The sequence below is a fragment of the Lactuca serriola genome, chromosome 1 (assembly GCF_051521515.1).
Source record: "Lactuca serriola cultivar US96UC23 chromosome 1, Lser_US96UC23_V15, whole genome shotgun sequence".
Classification (NCBI taxonomy): Eukaryota; Viridiplantae; Streptophyta; class Magnoliopsida; order Asterales; family Asteraceae; genus Lactuca; species Lactuca serriola.
The window spans coordinates 122,110,357-122,119,489 of record NC_136408.1 but is presented as its reverse complement, the minus strand read 5'-3'; the positions used below and the strand labels follow the sequence as shown (position 1 = coordinate 122,119,489).

The 9,133-nt window shown below is 32.2% G+C and overlaps 1 long non-coding RNA gene and 1 other non-coding gene across 2 annotated transcripts; both read right to left on the bottom strand.

The window, feature by feature from the left end:
- Positions 1-2,738: 2,738 nt before the first annotated feature.
- On the bottom strand, positions 2,739-4,658 carry LOC145098157 (uncharacterized). Its single transcript, XR_013704546.1, has 2 exons — positions 4,532-4,658; positions 2,739-3,620 (listed from the first exon to the last, which is right to left on the bottom strand). It is a non-coding gene; the product is annotated as an uncharacterized LOC145098157 (long non-coding RNA).
- LOC145080860 (small nucleolar RNA snoR116) lies at positions 4,348-4,434 on the bottom strand. Its single transcript, XR_013695439.1, has one exon. It is a non-coding gene; the product is annotated as a small nucleolar RNA snoR116 (small nucleolar RNA).
- Positions 4,659-9,133: the final 4,475 nt, after the last annotated feature.

The following is a 9,133-nucleotide window of genomic DNA, read 5'->3' as shown; positions in this document are numbered from 1 at the left end:
ACTAGTTGTAGCAAGAAGTTATCAAACATCAAATAAAAGGTTGTAATTTAGGGCCATCTTCATACCAACGGCCCATAATATTTGGACCCTAAATTCAAAAATATTCCATCCTTTTTCAAGTTGAATAAATTTCTTTTTCTTATATTAACATTGGATTTTCCTCCAATAATTTTACAAGTTATTTAGTTTTTTTTCTTCTTATATACATTTATGATAACTTTGTAAAAATTAAACGTTTAGACAAACTTAAACATAATATTACATATGCATGAGTCATCATCGATTGTACAAGTCACGTATGCACATCTTGTGCATCAAATGCTTGTACTATTGCATATGACTCATGGATTCTGTGATTTTCTCTCCAACAGATGTGATTTTTGTCTTCCTTAAAACATCACGGTCGATTTTCTTTGAAATGTGATTTTTGCTGTCCCCTCTTCGAATCTTGTACGTTTAAAAAAAATGCCTATTACAAATTATCTGTTTGTTCAAGGAAAACATGACATTTCCTGAAAAAGTAGATGTCCTTGCTATTACATATTTCATCGAAAGCGTGTCCAAATATAATCGCTTTAAATAATTCACAGTGAATACCTTCTAATCTAACAAACACTAGAACAATCAATATCTACAAATGCACAAACTATTTTGTTTGGATGCTAAAAATTACATAATTTATCTAATTTTCAATAAATACTTTAATAACTTGTAACAATTTATGGATGATGGTATGACATGTCAAGTAAGATCATACAAGTCCTCAATAAATAAAGAGTTGATGGGCAAATCACAAAGCCAATAGCTTTGAGGAGCAGAAATCACACCTACCGGAGAGGAAATCAAATGTGGCTTTACAGCACATGTGATTTGCAATTTCCTATTTAAGCTTTTTATATTTTAAAGGTTTCATGTCAAATCATCCCTATTCTAATAAATGAAATGGTTTATTTTCAAGGGTCATTATATTAGTACTTCTCATTAATATTTTATGTCCCTTACCACTTGTCAACATATTAATTATTCATTTTAAAATTTAAATTTTAAATTTCCCATCTTAATTATATTGAATTTTAAATTTTAAATTTTAAATTTTTTCACTTTAACTATCTTAAATTAATATCATTAAATTAAAAAATAAAATAAAATCAATACAGATTATAAGGTGATATAACTTCACGTATTTACTCAAATCAACAATCATAATTTTATATAACGAAAAAAAATATCTCTTAAGCAATAGTAAATTTATAATAATTGATTAATAATTTTAATCTTTTAATATAAAAGTTTAATTAATTTTATAATCGTGGTTGTCACGGATTATAAACTAGTATCCAATAAAATAATCAGTTGTATTGGACTTTTCCGAGTTGATTTTCAAAAATTATCTTTCGTTGTCCTTTAAGTCATTCATTCATTGGTAAAACTCAAAAAATCATCATATACACGATTGTTTGTCGCCAAATGACACAGCATCCCCAAAATCTCAACATTCTCTTTATGGACTCAAATTTTGAGATTTGTTTACCTGAATTTAAGGTATTATTGCTCCTTTTATACTTTTAGGCCTTGTGGTATACATACCACGAAGCCAATCGTGGTCTAGTTGACAACGAGAGATTCTCGTTCACAACACCCTGATGTTTTGTGGTCGGGCGTGGTCGTGCTCGTCCGTGCTCCCGACAACGAAATCAAACGGACATTTCTATTGGTTCAATGCTGCAACGGCTAGTTTTGGATTCCAACGGATTTTTTTTTCTTTTTTACCTTTCAAACATATTAACCTTCTTCTATAAATACCACACTTTCTATTAAACATATTCATACAAATTCTTCTTTCTTTTCTCACAAAATCAAACACTTCTTTTACATTATTCCAAAACCAATGGCTCCTAAAAGGATGAATTGGTCAAAAAATGAAGAAGAGAACTTAACACAAGCATGGATAGCGGCTTTAGAAGACCCAATAACGTCCTAATTTTTGGATAAAGGTTGAAAACATTTTCCATTAATTAATGGGTTGCCAAAATCATAGTGTTGATGAAATATGTTCGAAGTATCGCGATATGAAAGTTAAATGCGTTGAATTCAATGGTATTTATAACTTTTTTTGAAACAACATACACGAAAGCGGCCCGTTTGCTGTGGCCATGAACCAATATGAAGACACGAATGACACACCGTTTAAACACGTTGAAGCTTGGCAAATATTAAGAGAGTACCCAAAATTTAGTGAGTAAAAATAAGGTTTAAAAAGTTGTTTTAAGTTGTTTGTGGTTGTATTTTTAAGATTTTTTATGTTTTTTTTAAATGTTGTTTGTTTTAAATTAATATAATCTTGTTTTATTAAATAAAAAACTAGTTTAATAAAAAAAATATGTTTTATTGTGTTTTTGAATTAAATTCAATTGAAAAAATGTGTTATTGTGTTTTAATGTATTTTTGAATTAAATTTAAATAAAAAAAAATGAAGTTGAGTGATAAGTTAATGATAGATATCTCATGTTAATGGTAAGAAAATGTGGTGCTCATGTGGCACTCACCACATATGTGATATGTGGTGGGGTATAACAGATGTTCTTACACCACCTTCCTCCTTCCCCACACATCACCACTTTTTTCCTTCAATTTTGGCACATAGAGATTAATAATGCCCAACTTGTTATGCAGTGCATGAAAACTTTGCGTCCCTAAAGGTTTGGTAAAAACATCAACTATATGATATTTGGAGTCAATAGAAATAGGAACAATCTCTTTATATTCGACCCGTTCTCTGACAAAGAAGAAATCCATATCAACATGTTTAGTTTGTTCGTGGAAGATAGGATTGTTTGATATGCATCGGTCAACTTAGTTGTCATAGAACAATTGAGTGGTACTTTTACATGGCACCTCCAGATATTTTTATAACCATTTTAGGCATAAAATTTTTCCAATAATAGATGACATAGCCCGCTACTCCGCTTCAGCTGATGATCGAGAGGCCAAGGATTGCTTTTTCGATTTCCATGATATAGGAGGTCCCCTAGAAGTAAAAAATAACTTGTAGACCTCCACGTAATTGGGCATCCAAGCCAATCAGAATAACAATAGGCAGTTAGATTGGTACCACCATCTTGGGTAAGCAAAATGATTTGCCCAGGTGTTGCCTTAAGGTAACGTAGCACAAGGTTAGCAGTTGCAAGATTACTCACTCTAGAATCTCCAATGAATTGGCTTAAGATGTTGATGGTATAGGTAATGTTGGGTCTTGTGTCTTGCAAATACAAGAGTCTTCCTACAAGCCTTCTATTTTGGTTCTCATCTACCCATACATCATTACTTCGTTTGTCCAATTTAACGAACTTTAACATAAGAAGATCATAGCTACAAGGGATGTAAAATTTGTAGAGAGTGTTTTCCCTTTCACAAAGTCAAAAATAACAGAAGAAGAAGAAGAGACTTTAATTTCACCAAAATACTAGGAAGATGAATCCTTACATAAAAATAAAAGACAAAGTGACGAACGCGTCACTAGTGAAACGGAACACAATGAGGATCCTGAACAAAATAAGGAGCCCACAGATGGAATCAAAGTATTCAAGACGAAGAACAATCTGGTCAGATTGCAAATGGGCCTGAAAATCAAGAACCAATTGTTGAAGACATGAATGCAAGAACTGGAACTGAAGTGCAAAAGAGATCAACACTAAATAGGTTTAAATCTACAAGCATTAATTAATGAAGTTGCTTATGAAAGTGTTCATTTTATTTCATGGAACTAAATCGATAGTTCTAGTCAATTTAAATTATAACATGATATCCGTCTGCAATGTAAAATCCCTCGTAGAGCTTAAACAATCTTTATTCTTTATTTATACAAATCCTTACCAAATGCATTTTTTTAACTTTTAATGAATAGATTTTGTTCGAATTTCATACCATGTAATGGTTTATTTAATTATATATACCTTATTATTAATTGAATTATCTAATAGAATTGTAGAAACATCTGGTTGCACAAGCAAACAATAACACTCGAGACACAAACCAGTCTGCTCCGATTCATTTAGGCAAACGTTCAGCACTAAAAACACTACAGAATAAGCGCATTAGCGACTCTAAAATGTTGCCATAAATCGCATTTTAATCAATAACAGAAATTTATAGGATAAAATATATACATAGATAAAGATGTAAGAACATCTGAATGCATAAGCCTTGTAAAACAGACAAATGCCAGAATCTCAGTTATATATTGTTATCGGCAACGTACAGCACTGAATACACTACCAAAAAGCACATCAGAGACTCTAATTTGTTGCCTTTCATGCCATTAATATAAGATTTTGAAAACGGAATCTTAGGCTCAGTTGAATGTTGTATAATCATCAAAGAAAAGCGTAACGCTTTCAGAGTTTGATGGTATGTTTGTTTTCGTCATCATTGCCTTGATCAGCAATTAGAAAAGGAAGAAACACATGCTCAAACATACAAAACAGATTCGTGAATTAGTAAAACGAGAAGAATATAGAGCTATAAATCTAACCTCAGAACTCAGAAGCCATTGACAGTGTTAACGGAAGAATGAACGATTTTAATTTAGATGCTGCTTGAAGAAGTAGTTATATACGAACTAATGAAACCCTAGTTCCAACTTCCAAATGCAAATAGAATTGGCGCTGAGCCTCTTAATGTCATTCAGTCCGTCCACTATACAATTTATTGGGCCGGTCCATAATTATTTTCTTTTTCGTAACTTTTTATAAGACAAACTAACTAGTTTTCTTGACTTTTAATAATCAAATTTAAAAGTATAGCATTTTAATTTACAATCTATGCTTCTTTTGAGTGGTTTGTTAATCACGTTTAACAACAAAGTGAGATTAAAGTTATATTTGTCCCGTTATAACTAATTTATAAACTATATTATTTTTGGTGATTTTTAGATTGATACGTGAGAAAATTATTATAATAGTCAGATTTTTAACATGTTTACCACCAAGTAGCCCCAAAAATGAAAATCGATCTAATAGTCATAATTTTTACAGATGGTCATCTGCGAAAATTTTGGTCATATGTGATTTTTTTGGCCTAAAAGATGTTTTCGATGTCCGCAGAGATATCCATGTTGACCAAAAAAATATAGGTCAAATTATGCTTACAAAAATCTATTTTTTTTTCCTAACTTTAAACATTAATAACTTTTTCATACAAACTTCGTTTGGGTAGGTTTTTTCATTATCCATGGAAATATCACACTCCAAATTTGGATGATAAGAATACATGATTTTTTAGGTCCAAAGTAGGATCCTCGGTGAAAAATATAAAAAAAGACTTGATTTTAAACCTTTATAACTCTTTAATACGAAGTACATTTTAAGTGATTTTTTTCATTTTGTTCTATATAACAAAGGTTATCAATTGAGATATCACATTCTCAATCTAGATATATATATTTTTTTTACGTCCAAAGTAGTCAAATTGACATAACAACTCTCTTTTGAAGTGACAAATTGTCGATGACATGACAATTCTTATTAATTGTATGAATATCATAGTTAAAGTGTATATTTTCGCAATCAAATTGACTTGACAAAACTCTGGTAAAATAACAAGTCACTAGTGAAACGACAATTCTTATTGGATGTCTGAATTTGGTAGTTAAGTGTACATATTCGTAGTTAAATTGACATGACAACTCCTTGGCGAAGTCTTGACGCCATGGTAGTCGACGGTAGCTTCCTACCTCCATTCGAGCGATTCGTTCGTTCCTCTCCCAATCTATGAAGGTGACGCATTATCCTATTTGTACATTTTGTGATTTTATCAAAATCAAACTGTGCAAATATGGTTTTAAATTAAACTTAGCCCCCCTTGACATAAATCCTTTTAAAGCATGTCCCATTGAAGAGTCCCTCCCTTTATTTTAAAAGACCAAAACAGCCTCCTGATAAATTTTATCAAAAACCAGCCCCCAATTGTGTTAATTAATCATAAACAACCCTTTTAAATATAAAGTATTTCAAAACATGTCCCTTTGGTTTAAAAAATTTTGAAAAAAAAAAAAGTTATGGGGTTTGTTTTAGCGCAAAAAGGTGTCAAAATGCGCTTTCTCACATGAAGCTTCACAAAAATAAAACGACTCCGAACAAATCGGACTCACGCTTCAATGGTAAGTTTTTACGGCCTCTTTTTTACGGTTTTCATATTTGGGGGAGAATACATGTATGTCTATTAAAGTTTTGATGATTTTCATGTTTTACAAACAAAATAACATCATACTTTATTATTGGTCAAAAGTATACGAAATAGCAATCTAAAAATGTGATAAATCACTAATAAATTCGTTAAGTTAAAGTAGATTGCTAAAAGATAATATAATTATACTTTGTTGAGAATATTAATATAATTATTGAGAAAAACCACAAGATTATATGTAAATTCCTATAATAACACAAGTTGATATTATAACTCACAAAAATGATAATTTTATATGTATAAGTTAAAGCATATCATGAAAGCATGAAAAGATATAAAAAGGATCAAAAATATTATTCGCGTATAAAATGAAAGTACATTGTCATATTTGTTGGAAAAATCAAATTTATGAAATCGTATAATTGATAGTTAAGGTTACCGAAAATTAACTTTATATATATATATATATATACACACACACACACACACACATATATATATATATATATATATATATATATATATATATATATATGTTATGTAAATGTGAATGTAAAATTTATTAATATATTTTATATTAATTATAAAAAATAACTCATTTTTACTAAGATATGGGTTTCTACTACAATAAATAACATGATCGACTTTAAGTCTTAAGAGTCGTTGTTTGCGAAATATTGTATTGTATTGATCACGTGAATTATAAATATCATGGGAATTGTTGGTTTCATGTTGGTTGAAACCTGGAACATATTATAAAAGAAGTCGTTAGGCTGCCCAAATTTTGTCATAACAAACGATAGAAATTTGGAAATCCATTAAATCTTACGTATCTCAAATACTAAAAGTCTTCAATCTAATATTGTTCTTGAACAACAAAATCATAAATATTCAACACTCTTATAACGGGAAGTTTAGGACTAGGATGCATGGACACATTGTTAGGATCCAACACTTCAGGGTCTCCCTATAGGTGTCACGTTGTTTCTAAAGCAATATAAGTTAGGTTCGTTTCCTAAGCCATTTGGGTCATGTTGTTGGGTATACTAACACTATGTGTCTTGGTGAAAGCCATCTATTTTTATAATCATTAATCTGTGAGGAATAAAGAACGACAGGTATAAGATTCATATTACTGGACTTATATGGTTCGACCGTGTGACATCCCCAAAATCTCGGCCAGAAAAGACCGATTTTCATTTATGCTTTTAAAATAATTTCAGAGTAAATCATTTTGATTTGAAAGAGTTGCGGAATTTGTTCCCAAAAACAAAACATGATAAAACAATGTTTACCAAAGCATTTCATAAAAGAAATGTATTTTCATTATATAATCAAAACTCGGGGTGTCATGTTCCGATACAGACCAATAAGCATAAACGATAACATTACAAGTTATTCAAAAAATATATACATATACAGACTTGTAAACAAAACAACTTGATGGTTCATCCATCTTATGCCCTTGCGCCACTTCCTGTAATACAAATAAAACTGAGTGGGTCAGGCTTGGGAGCCTGGTGAGCATATAGGGTTTTCAACCCACAATAAATAATTATATTTAATTCCACCAACCAACAATAACCCAATTACCCATTCCCGTTATTCTCACTTTATGTCCCTAAAATAACTAACACAAGGGACCTAGTCTAAGAATATTTCATTGGGGCGACAACACATGTTTCGGGGGTTCCTCAACAATATAAGTCAAATAAGGCAACCATGAGGGGGATGGAGTACAGCGAATGAACACCCAAGTTCATTAACACCTACAGGTGGCGAGCCTGCTAGTGTTCCACATGACTGTCTAGAAAAGTTTGTGGTCGTCATCTAAACTCCGCTAGATGACTGTATCAAAACAACAACGAGGCCTCTCATTTGTTTATTACACACCAACTATCTACCCATGTTCTACCCAACATATTAGTAGATAAAAATATACATTTTTATACATAGTTTAAAAAAAATTGTATAGCATGCTCTAATCAATACATACTCCACATAACAGATGAGGCACACACACATAACACGTATTTCATAGAGAAATAATCAGATCTATAAGATAGAAGAAAGTGAATACACATTCACACATATAAACAACAATATACTTAATACACTCAAACCATACTTGTATTATTATCGTGTTTATGAAAGGTAGTATACACTCACTTGATCAGAAGATGATCGGACAGCACTACGGCTTACAGAAGTAGTAATTCTCAGCAGATCTGGAAGATCTTCACAAAAATCGAACTTCTCGCGGGCAGAGCTTCGGCTCGGGAATCGCACTTCTCGGGATCTTCGGGATCTCGGGACTTGTTTCGGGACTCGGGAATATTACCGGGGCTTCGGGGTACTTCTGGCACGCAAATCAAGGTAAAACGGGAGAGAGAAGAGAGAAAGATAGCAAAGGAGTCGGCTGGCTTCGGATCCTATTTATAGAGGCTGGAACCTCGGAGTACGCGGGGCGTACCCCTCGGATCGTCATGGCTTACGTATCCGAAATACTCGAGTGCGAATGTCAACATACCTCGGTGTACGCGAGGCGTAGGCTAGTATGCGGGGCGTACTTCGGATGAGTCCGATGACTCGTCTTCGGATAATACCGGGATTTAATAATTAAATTTAATTATTAATTATTTAATAAACTTCGAAAACTCATATCTTCTTCATACGAACTCCGTTTTCAACGTTCTTTATATCCACGCGAAGGTGAGACTACTCTCTACAACTTTCGTTTAGACTCCGTCGGCTAATTTTGACTTTATTTTTATTAATTATTTTTAGTAGGCCGGGACAGAAAAACTTCGTTATAAATTCATAACTTCTTCGTTTGACGTCCGTTCTCGCCTAACTTTTCATCGCTTCGATACCAACAACGAGATCTTCGATTCTCGTTTAGATCGATTCGACTAAAAACCGCTCGATCTCAAATCGAGTATTTCGGGCT